Source organism: Pseudophryne corroboree, chromosome 6 (genome assembly GCF_028390025.1).
Source record: "Pseudophryne corroboree isolate aPseCor3 chromosome 6, aPseCor3.hap2, whole genome shotgun sequence".
Taxonomy (NCBI): Eukaryota; Metazoa; Chordata; class Amphibia; order Anura; family Myobatrachidae; genus Pseudophryne; species Pseudophryne corroboree.
In genome coordinates this window covers 39,005,324-39,018,374 of record NC_086449.1, presented here as the reverse complement: position 1 = coordinate 39,018,374, position 13,051 = coordinate 39,005,324, and the positions used below count along the sequence as shown (strand labels likewise).

General features: G+C 33.1%; 20 non-coding genes across 20 annotated transcripts; all 20 read right to left on the bottom strand.

Moving 5' to 3' along the window:
• Positions 1-232: 232 nt before the first annotated feature.
• Positions 233-304, bottom strand: TRNAW-CCA (transfer RNA tryptophan (anticodon CCA)). The gene has a single exon. It is a non-coding gene; the product is annotated as a tRNA-Trp (tRNA).
• Positions 305-878: 574 nt separating this feature from the next.
• Positions 879-950, bottom strand: TRNAW-CCA (transfer RNA tryptophan (anticodon CCA)). The gene has a single exon. It is a non-coding gene; the product is annotated as a tRNA-Trp (tRNA).
• A 573-nt stretch (positions 951-1,523) lies between these two features.
• On the bottom strand, positions 1,524-1,595 carry TRNAW-CCA (transfer RNA tryptophan (anticodon CCA)). The gene has a single exon. It is a non-coding gene; the product is annotated as a tRNA-Trp (tRNA).
• A 574-nt stretch (positions 1,596-2,169) lies between these two features.
• On the bottom strand, positions 2,170-2,241 carry TRNAW-CCA (transfer RNA tryptophan (anticodon CCA)). The gene has a single exon. It is a non-coding gene; the product is annotated as a tRNA-Trp (tRNA).
• A 576-nt stretch (positions 2,242-2,817) lies between these two features.
• TRNAW-CCA (transfer RNA tryptophan (anticodon CCA)) lies at positions 2,818-2,890 on the bottom strand. Its single transcript has one exon. It is a non-coding gene; the product is annotated as a tRNA-Trp (tRNA).
• A 575-nt stretch (positions 2,891-3,465) lies between these two features.
• TRNAW-CCA (transfer RNA tryptophan (anticodon CCA)) lies at positions 3,466-3,537 on the bottom strand. The gene has a single exon. It is a non-coding gene; the product is annotated as a tRNA-Trp (tRNA).
• A 573-nt stretch (positions 3,538-4,110) lies between these two features.
• Positions 4,111-4,182, bottom strand: TRNAW-CCA (transfer RNA tryptophan (anticodon CCA)). The gene has a single exon. It is a non-coding gene; the product is annotated as a tRNA-Trp (tRNA).
• Positions 4,183-4,754: 572 nt separating this feature from the next.
• Positions 4,755-4,826, bottom strand: TRNAW-CCA (transfer RNA tryptophan (anticodon CCA)). The gene has a single exon. It is a non-coding gene; the product is annotated as a tRNA-Trp (tRNA).
• A 573-nt stretch (positions 4,827-5,399) lies between these two features.
• TRNAW-CCA (transfer RNA tryptophan (anticodon CCA)) lies at positions 5,400-5,471 on the bottom strand. Its single transcript has one exon. It is a non-coding gene; the product is annotated as a tRNA-Trp (tRNA).
• A 575-nt stretch (positions 5,472-6,046) lies between these two features.
• TRNAW-CCA (transfer RNA tryptophan (anticodon CCA)) lies at positions 6,047-6,119 on the bottom strand. Its single transcript has one exon. It is a non-coding gene; the product is annotated as a tRNA-Trp (tRNA).
• A 575-nt stretch (positions 6,120-6,694) lies between these two features.
• On the bottom strand, positions 6,695-6,766 carry TRNAW-CCA (transfer RNA tryptophan (anticodon CCA)). Its single transcript has one exon. It is a non-coding gene; the product is annotated as a tRNA-Trp (tRNA).
• Positions 6,767-7,339: 573 nt separating this feature from the next.
• TRNAW-CCA (transfer RNA tryptophan (anticodon CCA)) lies at positions 7,340-7,411 on the bottom strand. Its single transcript has one exon. It is a non-coding gene; the product is annotated as a tRNA-Trp (tRNA).
• Positions 7,412-7,976: 565 nt separating this feature from the next.
• On the bottom strand, positions 7,977-8,048 carry TRNAW-CCA (transfer RNA tryptophan (anticodon CCA)). Its single transcript has one exon. It is a non-coding gene; the product is annotated as a tRNA-Trp (tRNA).
• A 573-nt stretch (positions 8,049-8,621) lies between these two features.
• Positions 8,622-8,693, bottom strand: TRNAW-CCA (transfer RNA tryptophan (anticodon CCA)). Its single transcript has one exon. It is a non-coding gene; the product is annotated as a tRNA-Trp (tRNA).
• Positions 8,694-9,267: 574 nt separating this feature from the next.
• Positions 9,268-9,339, bottom strand: TRNAW-CCA (transfer RNA tryptophan (anticodon CCA)). Its single transcript has one exon. It is a non-coding gene; the product is annotated as a tRNA-Trp (tRNA).
• A 575-nt stretch (positions 9,340-9,914) lies between these two features.
• TRNAW-CCA (transfer RNA tryptophan (anticodon CCA)) lies at positions 9,915-9,987 on the bottom strand. Its single transcript has one exon. It is a non-coding gene; the product is annotated as a tRNA-Trp (tRNA).
• A 576-nt stretch (positions 9,988-10,563) lies between these two features.
• On the bottom strand, positions 10,564-10,635 carry TRNAW-CCA (transfer RNA tryptophan (anticodon CCA)). The gene has a single exon. It is a non-coding gene; the product is annotated as a tRNA-Trp (tRNA).
• Positions 10,636-11,200: 565 nt separating this feature from the next.
• Positions 11,201-11,272, bottom strand: TRNAW-CCA (transfer RNA tryptophan (anticodon CCA)). The gene has a single exon. It is a non-coding gene; the product is annotated as a tRNA-Trp (tRNA).
• Positions 11,273-11,844: 572 nt separating this feature from the next.
• TRNAW-CCA (transfer RNA tryptophan (anticodon CCA)) lies at positions 11,845-11,916 on the bottom strand. Its single transcript has one exon. It is a non-coding gene; the product is annotated as a tRNA-Trp (tRNA).
• Positions 11,917-12,489: 573 nt separating this feature from the next.
• Positions 12,490-12,561, bottom strand: TRNAW-CCA (transfer RNA tryptophan (anticodon CCA)). The gene has a single exon. It is a non-coding gene; the product is annotated as a tRNA-Trp (tRNA).
• Between the last annotated feature and the right edge of the window lie 490 nt (positions 12,562-13,051).

Genomic DNA, 13,051 nt, shown 5'->3' with positions numbered 1-13,051 from the left:
CAAGAGTACAGAGTATGCTTCAATGTCAAGATATGGTGATGTCCAATTAACTGGGTATTTTTTGTATAAGCAATATGAGAAATGAGCAGAATGGGCATTTATTATGAAACTGTGCAGGTGATATAGTTATCCCTGTGAGCAAATATCACATTACAGAAGGTGGATGACAGACTTGGCAATTTGGTTCTTTTATGGTGTTTCATTTGGTAAATTTCATCTTCAAAATGGTAATTGACCCCAACGTGATTTGAACACGCAACCTTCTGATCTGGAGTCAGACGCGCTACCGTTGTGCCACGAGGTCATTTATGAGCAATGGTTTGTTTACTGATTGCGGTGCTTTAGACGATAAATATACTTTCTGTAAAAACTGAATCAAGAATTTGGTTATTGATAAGCAAACAAGCCCACATCTTTGCTTCCATAATCAAAGAATATGACTGTTTGTCTTTTCCTTAAATGTAGTCATTATTCTTAGCAAAATAAGTAACCTGAAAGGAAAAATTTATCAAAAAAATCAAATTACTTCTAAATGTCTTACAAAATAAAGTAATTGTTGGTGTTAGCACTTATGTAAAATTTTGAAGTTGTAAGTGACCGGAATTGAAATGATGCAATATGAAACAAAACTTAATCATAAAGAAACCAAGAGTACAGAGTATGCTTCAATGTCAAGATATGGTGATGTCCAATTAACTGGGTATTTTTTGTATAAGTAATATGAGAAATGAGCAGAATGGGCATTTATTATGAAACTGTGCAGGTGATATAGTTATAACTGTGAGCAAATATCACATTACAGAAGGTGGATGACAGACTTGGCAATTTGTTTCTTTTATGGTGTTTCATTTGGTAAATTTCATCTTCAAAATGGTAATTGACCACGACGTGATTTGAACATGCAACCTTCTGATCTGGAGTCAGACGCGCTACCGTTGCGCCACAAGGTCATTTATGAGCAATGGTTTGTTTACTGAGTGCGGTGCTTTAGACGATAAATATACTTTCTGTAAAAACTGAATCAAGAATTTGGTTATTGATAAGCAAACAAGCCCACATCTTTGCTTCCATAACCAAAGAATATGACTGTTTGTCTTTCCTTAAATGTAGTCATTATTCTTAGCAAAATAAGTAAGCTGAAAGGAAAAATTGATCAAAAAAATCAAATTACTTCTAAATGTCTTACAAAATAAAGTAATTGTTGGTGTAAGCACTTATGTAAAATTTTGAAGTTGTAAGTGACCGGAATTGAAATGATGCAATATGAAACAAAACTTAATCATAAAGAAATCAAGAGTACAGAGTATGCTTCAATGTCAAGATATGGTGATGTCCAATTAACTGGGTATTTTTTGTATAAGCAATATGAGAAATGAGCAGAATGGGCATTTATTATGAAACTGTGCAGGTGATATAGTTATCCCTGTGAGCAAATATCACATTACAGAAGGTGGATGACAGACTTGGCAATTTGTTTCTTTTATGGTGTTTCATTTGGTAAATTTCATCTTCAAAATGGTAATTGATCCCGACGTGATTTGAACACGCAACCTTCTGATCTGGAGTCAGACGCGCTACCGTTGCGCCACGAGGTCATTTATTAGCAATGGTTTGTTTACTGATTGCGGTGCTTTAGACGATAAATATACTTTCTGTAAAAACTGAATCAAGAATTTGGTTATTGTTAAGCAAACAAGCCCACATCTTTGCTTCCATAATCAAAGAATATGACTGTTTGTCTTTTCCTTAAATGTAGTCATTATTCTTAGCAAAATAAGTAAGCTGAAAGGAAAAATGTATCAAAAAAATCAAATTACTTCTAAATGTCTTACAAAATAAAGTAATTGTTGGTGTTAGCACTTATGTAAAATTTTGAAGTTGTAAGTGACCGGAATTGAAATGATGCAATATGAAACAAAACTTAATCATAAAGAAACCAAGAGTACAGAGTATGCTTCAGTGTCAAGATATGGTGATGTCAAATTAACTGGGTATTTTTTGTATAAGTATTATGAGAAATGAGCAGAATGGGCATTTATTATGAAACTGTGCAGGTGATATAGTTATCCCTGTGAGCAAATATCACATTACAGAAGGTGGATGACAGACTTGGCAATTTGATTCTTTTATGGTGTTTCATATGGTAAATTTCATCTTCAAAATGGTAATTGACCCCGACGTGATTTGAACACGCAACCTTCTGATTTGGAGTGAGACGCGCTACCGTTGCGCCACGAGATCATTTATAAGCAATGGTTTGTTTACTGATTGTGGTGCTTTAGACGATAAATATACTTTCTGTAAAAACTGAATCAAGAATTTGGTTATTGATAAGCAAACAAGCCCTCATCTTTGCTTCCATAACCAAAGAATATGACTGTTTGTCTTTCCTTAAATGTAAAGTCATTATTCTTAGCAAAATAAATAAGCTGAAAGGAAAAATTGATCAAAAAAAATCAAATTACTTCTAAATGTCTTACAAAATAAAGTAATTGTTGGTGTTAGCACTTATGTAAAATTTTGAAGTTGTAAGTGACCGGAATTGAAATGATGCAATATGAAACAAAACTTAATCATAAAGAAACCAAGAGTACAGAGTATGCTTCAATGTCAAGATATGGTGATGTCCAATTAACTGGGTATTTTTTGTATAAGTAATATGAGAAATGAGCAGAATGGGCATTTATTATGAAACTGTGCAGGTGATATAGTTATACCTGTGAGCAAATATCACATTACAGAAGGTGGATGACAGACTTGGCAATTTGTTTCTTTTATGGTGTTTCATTTGGTAAATTTCATCTTCAAAATGGTAATAGACCCCCGACGTGATTTGAACACGCAACCTTCTGATCTGGAGTCAGAAGCGCTACCGTTGCGCCACGAGGTCATTTATGAGCAATGGTTTGTTTACTGATTGCGGTGCTTTAGACGATAAATATACTTTCTGTAAAAACTGAATCAAGAATTTGGTTATTGATAAGCAAACAAGCCCACATCTTTGCTTCCATAACCAAAGAATATGACTGTTTGTCTTTCCTTAAATGTAAAGTCATTATTCTTAGCAAAATAAGTAAGCTGAAAGGAAAAATTGATCTAAAAAATCAAATTACTTCTAAATGTCTTACAAAATAAAGTAATTGTTGGTGTTAGCACTTATGTAAAATTTTGAAGATGTAAGTTACCGGAATTGAAATGATGCAATATGAAACAAAACTTAATCATAAAGAAACCAAGAGTACAGAGTATGCTTCAATGTCAAGATATGGTGATGTCAAATTAACTGGGTATTTTTTGTATAAGTATTATGAGAAATGAGCAGAATGGGCATTTATTATGAAACTGTGCAGGTGATATAGTTATCCCTGTGAGCAAATATCACATTACAGAAGGTGGATGACAGACTTGGCAATTTGTTTCTTTTATGGTGTTTCATTTGGTAAATTTCATCTTCAAAATGGTAATTGACCCCGACGTGATTTGAACACGCAACCTTCTGATCTGGAGTCAGACGCGCTACCGTTGCGCCACGAGGTCATTTATGAGCAATGGTTTGTTTACTGATTGCGGTGCTTTAGACGATAAATATACTTTCTGTAAAAACTGAATCAAGAATTTGGTTATTGATAAGCAAACAAGCCCACATCTTTGCTTCTATAATCAAAGAATATGACTGTTTGTCTTTCCTTAAATGTAGTCATTATTCTTAGCAAAATAAGTAAGCTGAAAGGAAAAATTTATAAAAAAAATCAAATTACTTCTAAATGTCTTACAAAATAAAGTAATTGTTGGTGTTAGCACTTATGTAAAATTTTGAAGTTGTAAGTTACCGGAATTGAAATGATGCAATATGAAACAAAACTTAATCATAAAGAAACCAAGAGTACAGAGTATGCTTCAATGTCAAGATATGGTGATGTCCAATTAACTGGGTATTTTTTGTATAAGTAATATGAGAAATGAGCAGAATGGGCATTTATTATGAAACTGTGCAAGTGATATAGTTATACCTGTGAGCAAATATCACATTACAGAAGGTGGATGACAGACTTGGCAATTTGTTTCTTTTATGGTGTTTCATTTGGTAAATTTCATCTTCAAAATGGTAATTGACCCCGACGTGATTTGAACACGCAACATTCTGATTTGGAGTCAGACGCACTACCGTTGCGCCACGAGGTCATTTATGAGCAATGGTTTGTTTACTGATTGCAGTGCTTTAGACGATAAATATATTTTCAGTAAAAACTGAATCAAGAATTTGGTTATTGATAAGCAAACAAGCCCACATCTTTGCTTCCATAACCAAAGAATATGACTGTTTGTCTTTCCTTAAATGTAGTCATTATTCTTAGCAAAATAAGTAAGCTGAAAGGAAAAATTGATCATAAAATCAAATTACTTCTAAATGTCTTACAAAATAAAGTAATTGTTGGTGTTAGCACTTATGTAAAATTTTGAAGTTGTAAGTGACCGGAATTGAAATGATGCAATATGAAACAAAACGTAATCATAAAGAAACCAAGAGTACAGAGTATGCTTCAATGTCAAGATATGGTGATGTCCAATTAACTGGGTATTTTTTGTATAAGTAATATGAGAAATGAGCAGAATGGGCATTTATTATGAAACTGTGCAGGTGATATAGTTATACCTGTGAGCAAATATCACATTACAGAAGGTGGATGACAGACTTGGCAATTTGTTTCTTTTATAGTGTTTCATTTGGTAAATTTCATCTTCAAAATGGTAATTGACCACGACGTGATTTGAACACGCAACCTTCTGATCTGGAGTCAGACGCGCTACCGTTGCGCCACGAGGTCATTTTTGAGCATTGGATTGTTTACTGATTGCGGTGCTTTAGACGATAAATATACTTTCTGTAAAAACTGAATCAAGAATTTGGTTATTGATAAGCAAACAAGCCCACATCTTTGCTTCCATAACCAAAGAATATGACTGTTTGTCTTTCCTTAAATGTAGTCATTATTCTTAGCAAAATAAGTAAGCTGAAAGGAAAAATTGATCAAAAAAATCAAATTACTTCTAAATGTCTTACAAAATAAAGTAATTGTTGGTGTTAGCACTTATGTAAAATTTTGAAGATGTAAGTTACCGAAATTGAAATGATGCAATATGAAACAAAACTTAATCATAAAGAAACCAAGAGTACAGAGTATGCTTCAATGTCAAGATATGGTGATGTCAAATTAACTGGGTATTTTTTGTATAAGTATTATGAGAAATGAGCAGAATGGGCATTTATTATGAAACTGTGCAGGTGATATAGTTATCCCTGTGAGCAAATATCACATTACAGAAGGTGGATGACAGACTTGGCAATTTGTTTCTTTTATGGTGTTTCATTTGGTAAATTTCATCTTCAAAATGGTAATTGACCCCGACGTGATTTGAACACGCAACCTTCTGATCTGGAGTCAGACGCGCTACCGTTGCGCCACGAGGTCATTTATGAGCAATGGTTTGTTTACTGATTGCGGTGCTTTAGACGATAAATATACTTTCTGTAAAAACTGAATCAAGAATTTGGTTATTGATAAGCAAACAAGCCCACATCTTTGCTTCCATAACCAAAGAATATGACTGTTTGTCTTTCCTTAAATGTAAAGTCATTATTTTTAGCAAAATAAGTAAGCTGAAAGGTAAAATTGATCAAAAAAATCAAATTACTTCTAAATGTCTTACAAAATAAAGTAATTGTTGGTGTTAGCACTTATGTAAAATTTTGAAGTTGTAAGTGACCGGAATTGAAATGATGCAATATGAAACAAAACTTAATCATAAAGAAACCAAGAGTACAGAGTATGCTTCAATGTCAAGATATGGTGATGTCCAATTAACTGGGTATTTTTTGTATAAGTAATATGAGAAATGAGCAGAATGGGCATTTATTATGAAACTGTGCAGGTGATATAGTTATACCTGTGAGCAAATATCACATTACAGAAGGTGGATGACAGACTTGGCAATTTGTTTCTTTTATGGTGTTTCATTTGGTAAATTTCATCTTCAAAATGGTAATTGACCCCCGACGTGATTTGAACACGCAACCTTATGATCTGGAGTCAGACGCGCTACCGTTGCGCCACGAGGTCATTTATGAGCAATGGTTTGTTTACTGATTGCGGTGCTTTAGACGATAAATATACTTTCTGTAAAAACTGAATCAAGAATTTGGTTATTGATAAGCAAACAAGCCCACATCTTTGCTTCCATAACCAAAGAATATGACTGTTTGTCTTTCCTTAAATGTAAAGTCATTATTCTTAGCAAAATAAGTAAGCTAAAAGGAAAAATTGATCAAAAAAATCAAATTACTTCTAAATGTCTTACAAAATAAAGTAATTGTTGGTGTAAGCACTTATGTAAAATTTTGAAGTTGTAAGTGACCGGAATTGAAATGATGCAATATGAAACAAAACTTAATCATAAAGAAACCAAGAGTACAGAGTATGCTTCAATGTCAAGATATGGTGATGTCCAATTAACTGGGTATTTTTTGTATAAGTAATATGAGAAATGAGCAGAATGGGCATTTATTATGAAACTGTGCAGGTGATATAGTTATCCCTGTGAGCAAATATCACATTACAGAAGGTGGATGACAGACTTGGCAATTTGTTTCTTTTATGGTATTTCATTTGGTAAATTTCATCTTCAAAATAGTAATTGACCCCGACGTGATTTGAACACGCAACCTTCTGATCTGGAGTCAGACGCGCTACCGTTGCGCCATGAGGTCATTTATGAGCAATGGTTTGTTTACTGATTGCGGTGCTTTAGACGATAAATATACTTTCTGTAAAAACTGAATCAAGAATTTGGTTATTGATAAGCAAACAAGCCCACATCTTTGCTTCCATAACCAAAGAATATGACTGTTTGTCTTTCCTTAAATGTAGTCATTATTCTTAGCAAAATAAGTAAGCTGAAAGGAAAAATTGATCAAAAAAATCAAATTACTTCTAAATGTCTTACAAAATAAAGTAATTGTTGGTGTTAGCACTTATGTAAAATTTTGAAGATGTAAGTTACCGGAATTGAAATGATACAATATGAAACAAAACTTAATCATAAAGAAACCAAGAGTACAGAGTATGCTTCAATGTCAAGATATGGTGATGTCCAATTAACTGGGTATTTTTTGTATAAGTAATATGAGAAATGAGCAGAATGGGCATTTATTATGAAACTGTGCAGGTGATATAGTTATAACTGTGAGCAAATATCACATTACAGAAGGTGGATGACAGACTTGGCAATTTGTTTCTTTTATGGTGTTTCATTTGGTAAATTTCATCTTCAAAATGGTAATTGACGCCGACGTGATTTGAACACGCAACCTTCTGATCTGGAGTCAGACGCGCTACCGTTGCGCCACGAAGTCATTTATGAGCAATGGTTTGTTTACTGATTGCGGTGCTTTAGACGATAAATATACTTTCTGTAAAAACTGAATCAAGAATTTGGTTATTGTTAAGCAAACAAGCCCACATCTTTGCTTCCATAATCAAAGAATATGACTGTTTGTCTTTTCCTTAAATGTAGTCATTATTCTTAGCAAAATAAGTAAGCTGAAAGGAAAAATGTATCAAAAAAATCAAATTACTTCTAAATGTCTTACAAAATAAAGTAATTGTTGGTGTTAGCACTTATGTAAAATTTTGAAGTTGTAAGTGACCGGAATTGAAATGATGCAATATGAAACAAAACTTAATCATAAAGAAACCAAGAGTACAGAGTATGCTTCAATGTCAAGATATGGTGATGTCCAATTAACTGGGTATTTTTTGTATAAGTAATATGAGAAATGAGCATTTATTATGAAACTGTGCAGGTGATATAGTTATACCTGTGAGCAAATATCACATTACAGAAGGTGGATGACAGACTTGGCAATTTGTTTCTTTTATGGTGTTTCATTTGGTAAATTTCATCTTCAAAATGGTAATTGACCCCGACGTGATTTGAACACGCAACCTTCTGATCTGGAGTCAGACGCGCTACCGTTGCGCCACGAGGTCATTTATGAGCAATGGTTTGTTTACTGATTGCGGTGCTTTAGACGATAAATATACTTTCTGTAAAAACTGAATCAAGAATTTGGTTATTGATAAGCAAACAAGCCCACATCTTTGCTTCCATAACCAAAGAATATGACTGTTTGTCTTTCCTTAAATGTAGTCATTATTCTTAGCAAAATAAATAAGCTGAAAGGAAAAATTGATCAAAAAAATCAAATTACTTCTAAATGTCTTACAAAATAAAGTAATTGTTGGTGTAAGCACTTATGTAAAATTTTGAAGTTGTAAGTGACCGGAATTGAAATGATGCAATATGAAACAAAACTTAATCATAAAGAAATCAAGAGTACAGAGTATGCTTCAATGTCAAGATATGGTGATGTCCAATTAACTGGGTATTTTTTGTATAAGCAATATGAGAAATGAGCAGAATGGGCATTTATTATGAAACTGTGCAGGTGATATAGTTATCCCTGTGAGCAAATATCACATTACAGAAGGTGGATGACAGACTTGGCAATTTGTTTCTTTTATGGTGTTTCATTTGGTAAATTTCATCTTCAAAATGGTAATTGACCCCGACGTGATTTGAACACGCAACCTTCTGATCTGGAGTCAGACGCGCTACCGTTGCGCCACGAGGTCATTTATTAGCAATGGTTTGTTTACTGATTGCGGTGCTTTAGACGATAAATATACTTTCTGTAAAAACTGAATCAAGAATTTGGTTATTGTTAAGCAAACAAGCCCACATCTTTGCTTCCATAATCAAAGAATATGACTGTTTGTCTTTTCCTTAAATGTAGTCATTATTCTTAGCAAAATAAGTAAGCTGAAAGGAAAAATGTATCAAAAAAATCAAATTACTTCTAAATGTCTTACAAAATAAAGTAATTGTTGGTGTTAGCACTTATGTAAAATTTTGAAGTTGTAAGTGACCGGAATTGAAATGATGCAATATGAAACAAAACTTAATCATAAAGAAACCAAGAGTACAGAGTATGCTTCAATGTCAAGATATGGTGATGCCCAATTAACTGGGTATTTTTTGTATAAGTAATATGAGAAATGAGCAGAATGGGCATTTATTATGAAACTGTGCAGGTGATATAGTTATACCTGTGAGCAAATATCACATTACAGAAGGTGGATGACAGACTTGGCAATTTGTTTCTTTTATGGTGTTTCATTTGGTAAATTTCATCTTCAAAATGGTAATTGACCCCGACGTGATTTGAACACGCAACCTTCTGATCTGGAGTCAGACGCGCTACCGTTGCGCCACGAGGTCATTTATGAGCAATGGTTTGTTTACTGATTGCGGTGCTTTAGACGATAAATATACTTTCTGTAAAAACTGAATCAAGAATTTGGTTATTGATAAGCAAACAAGCCCACATATTTGCTTCCATAACCAAAGAATATGACTGTTTGTCTTTCCTTAAAAGTAAAGTCATTATTCTTAGCAAAATAAGTAAGCTGAAAGGAAAAATTGATCAAAAAAATCAAATTACTTCTAAATGTCTTACAAAATAAAGTAATTGTTGGTGTTAACACTTATGTAAAATTTTGAAGATGTAAGTTACCGGAATTGAAATGATGCAATATGAAACAAAACTTAATCATAAAGAAACCAAGAGTACAGAGTATGCTTCAGTGTCAAGATATGGTGATGTCAAATTAACTGGGTATTTTTTGTATAAGTATTATGAGAAATGAGCAGAATGGGCATTTATTATGAAACTGTGCAGGTGATATAGTTATACCTGTGAGCAAATATCACATTACAGAAGGTGGATGACAGACTTGGCAATTTGTTTCTTTTATGGTGTTTCATTTGGTAAATTTCATCTTCAAAATGGTAATAGACCCCCGACGTGATTTGAACACGCAACCTTCTGATCTGGAGTCAGAAGCGCTACCGTTGCGCCACGAGGTCATTTATGAGCAATGGTTTGTTTACTGATTGCGGTGCTTTAGACGATAAATATACTTTCTGTAAAAACTGAATCAAGAATTTGGTTATTGATAAGCAAACAAGCCCACATCTTTGCTTCCATAACCAAAGAATATGACTGTTTGTCTTTCCTTAAATGTAAAGTCATTATTCTTAGCAAAATAAGTAAGCTGAAAGGAAAAATTGATCTAAAAAAATCAAATTACTTCTAAATGTCTTACAAAATAAAGTAATTGTTGGTGTTAGCACTTATGTAAAATTTTGAAGATGTAAGTTACCGGAATTGAAATGATGCAATATGAAACAAAACTTAATCATAAAGAAACCAAGAGTACAGAGTATGCTTCAATGTCAAGATATGGTGATGTCAAATTAACTGGGTATTTTTTGTATAAGTATTATGAGAAATGAGCAGAATGGGCATTTATTATGAAACTGTGCAGGTGATATAGTTATCCCTGTGAGCAAATATCACATTACAGAAGGTGGATGACAGACTTGGCAATTTGTTTCTTTTATGGTGTTTCATTTGGTAAATTTCATCTTCAAAATGGTAATTGACCCCGACATGATTTGAACACGCAACCTTCTGATCTGGAGTCAGACGCGCTACCGTTGCGCCACAAGGTCATTTATGAGCAATGGTTTGTTTACTGATTGCGGTGCTTTAGACGATAAATATACTTTCTGTAAAAACTGAATCAAGAATTTGGTTATTGATAAGCAAACAAGCCCACATCTTTGCTTCTATAATCAAAGAATATGACTGTTTGTCTTTTCCTTAAATGTAGTCATTATTCTTAGCAAAATAAGTAATCTGAAAGGAAAAATTTATAAAAAAAATCAAATTACTTCTAAATGTCTTACAAAATAAAGTAATTGTTGGTGTTAGCACTTATGTAAAATTTTGAAGTTGTAAGTTACCGGAATTGAAATGATGCAATATGAAACAAAACTTAATCATAAAGAAACCAAGAGTACAGAGTATGCTTCAATGTCAAGATATGGTGATGTCCAATTAACTGGGTATTTTTTGTATAAGTAATATGAGAAATGAGCATTTATTATGAAACTGTGCAGGTGATATAGTTATACCTGTGAGCAAATATCACATTACAGAAGGTGGATGACAGACTTGGCAATTTGTTTCTTTTATGGTGTTTCATTTGGTAAATTTCATCTTCAAAATGGTAATTGACCCCGACGTGATTTGAACACGCAACATTCTGATCTGGAGTCAGACGCGCTACCGTTGCGCCACGAGGTCATTTATGAGCAATGGTTTGTTTACTGATTGCAGTGCTTTAGACGATAAATATATTTTCAGTAAAAACTGAATCAAGAATTTGGTTATTGATAAGCAAACAAGCCCACATCTTTGCTTCCATAACCAAAGAATATGACTGTTTGTCTTTCCTTAAATGTAGTCATTATTCTTAGCAAAATAAGTAAGCTGAAAGGAAAAATTGATCATAAAATCAAATTACTTCTAAATGTCTTACAAAATAAAGTAATTGTTGGTGTTAGCACTTATGTAAAATTTTGAAGTTGTAAGTGACCGGAATTGAAATGATGCAATATGAAACAAAACTTAATCATAAAGAAACCAAGAGTACAGAGTATGCTTCAATGTCAAGATATGGTGATGTCCAATTAACTGGGTATTTTTTGTATAAGTAATATGAGAAATGAGCAGAATGGGCATTTATTATGAAACTGTGCAGGTGATATAGTTATACCTGTGAGCAAATATCACATTACAGAAGGTGGATGACAGACTTGGCAATTTGTTTCTTTTATGGTGTTTCATTTGGTAAATTTCATCTTCAAAATGGTAATTGACCACGACGTGATTTGAACACGCAACCTTCTGATCTGGAGTCAGACGCGCTACCGTTGCGCCACGAAGTCATTTTTGAGCATTGGATTGTTTACTGATTGCGGTGCTTTAGACGATAAATATACTTTCTGTAAAAACTGAATCAAGAATTTGGTTATTGATAAGCAAACAAGCCCACATCTTTGCTTCCATAACCAAAGAATATGACTGTTTGTCTTTCCTTAAATGTAGTCATTATTCTTAGCAAAATAAGTAAGCTGAAAGGAAAAATTGATCAAAAAAATCAAATTACTTCTAAATGTCTTACAAAATAAAGTAATTGTTGGTGTTAGCACTTATGTAAAATTTTGAAGATGTAAGTTACCGGAATTGAAATGATGCAATATGAAACAAAACTTAATCATAAAGAAACCAAGAGTACAGAGTATGCTTCAATGTCAAGATATGGTGATGTCAAATTAACTGGGTATTTTTTGTATAAGTATTATGAGAAATGAGCAGAATGGGCATTTATTATGAAACTGTGCAGGTGATATAGTTATCCCTGTGAGCAAATATCACATTACAGAAGGTGGATGACAGACTTGGCAATTTGTTTCTTTTATGGTGTTTCATTTGGTAAATTTCATCTTCAAAATGGTAATTGACCCCGACGTGATTTGAACACGCAACCTTCTGATCTGGAGTCAGACGCGCTACCGTTGCGCCACGAGGTCATTTATGAGCAATGGTTTGTTTACTGATTGTGGTGCTTTAGACGATAAATATACTTTCTGTAAAAACTGAATCAAGAATTTGGTTATTGATAAGCAAACAAGCCCACATCTTTGCTTCCATAACCAAAGAATATGACTGTTTGTCTTTCCTTAAATGTAAAGTCATTATTTTTAGCAAAATAAGTAAGCTGAAAGGTAAAATTGATCAAAAAAATCAAATTACTTCTAAATGTCTTACAAAATAAAGTAATTGTTGGTGTTAGCACTTATGTAAAATTTTGAAGTTGTAAGTGACCGGAATTGAAATGATGCAATATGAAACAAAACTTAATCATAAAGAAACCAAGAGTACAGAGTATGCTTCAATGTCAAGATATGGTGATGTCCAATTAACTGGGTATTTTTTGTATAAGTAATATGAGAAATGAGCAGAATGGGCATTTATTATGAAACTGTGCAGGTGATATAGTTATACCTGTGAGCAAATATC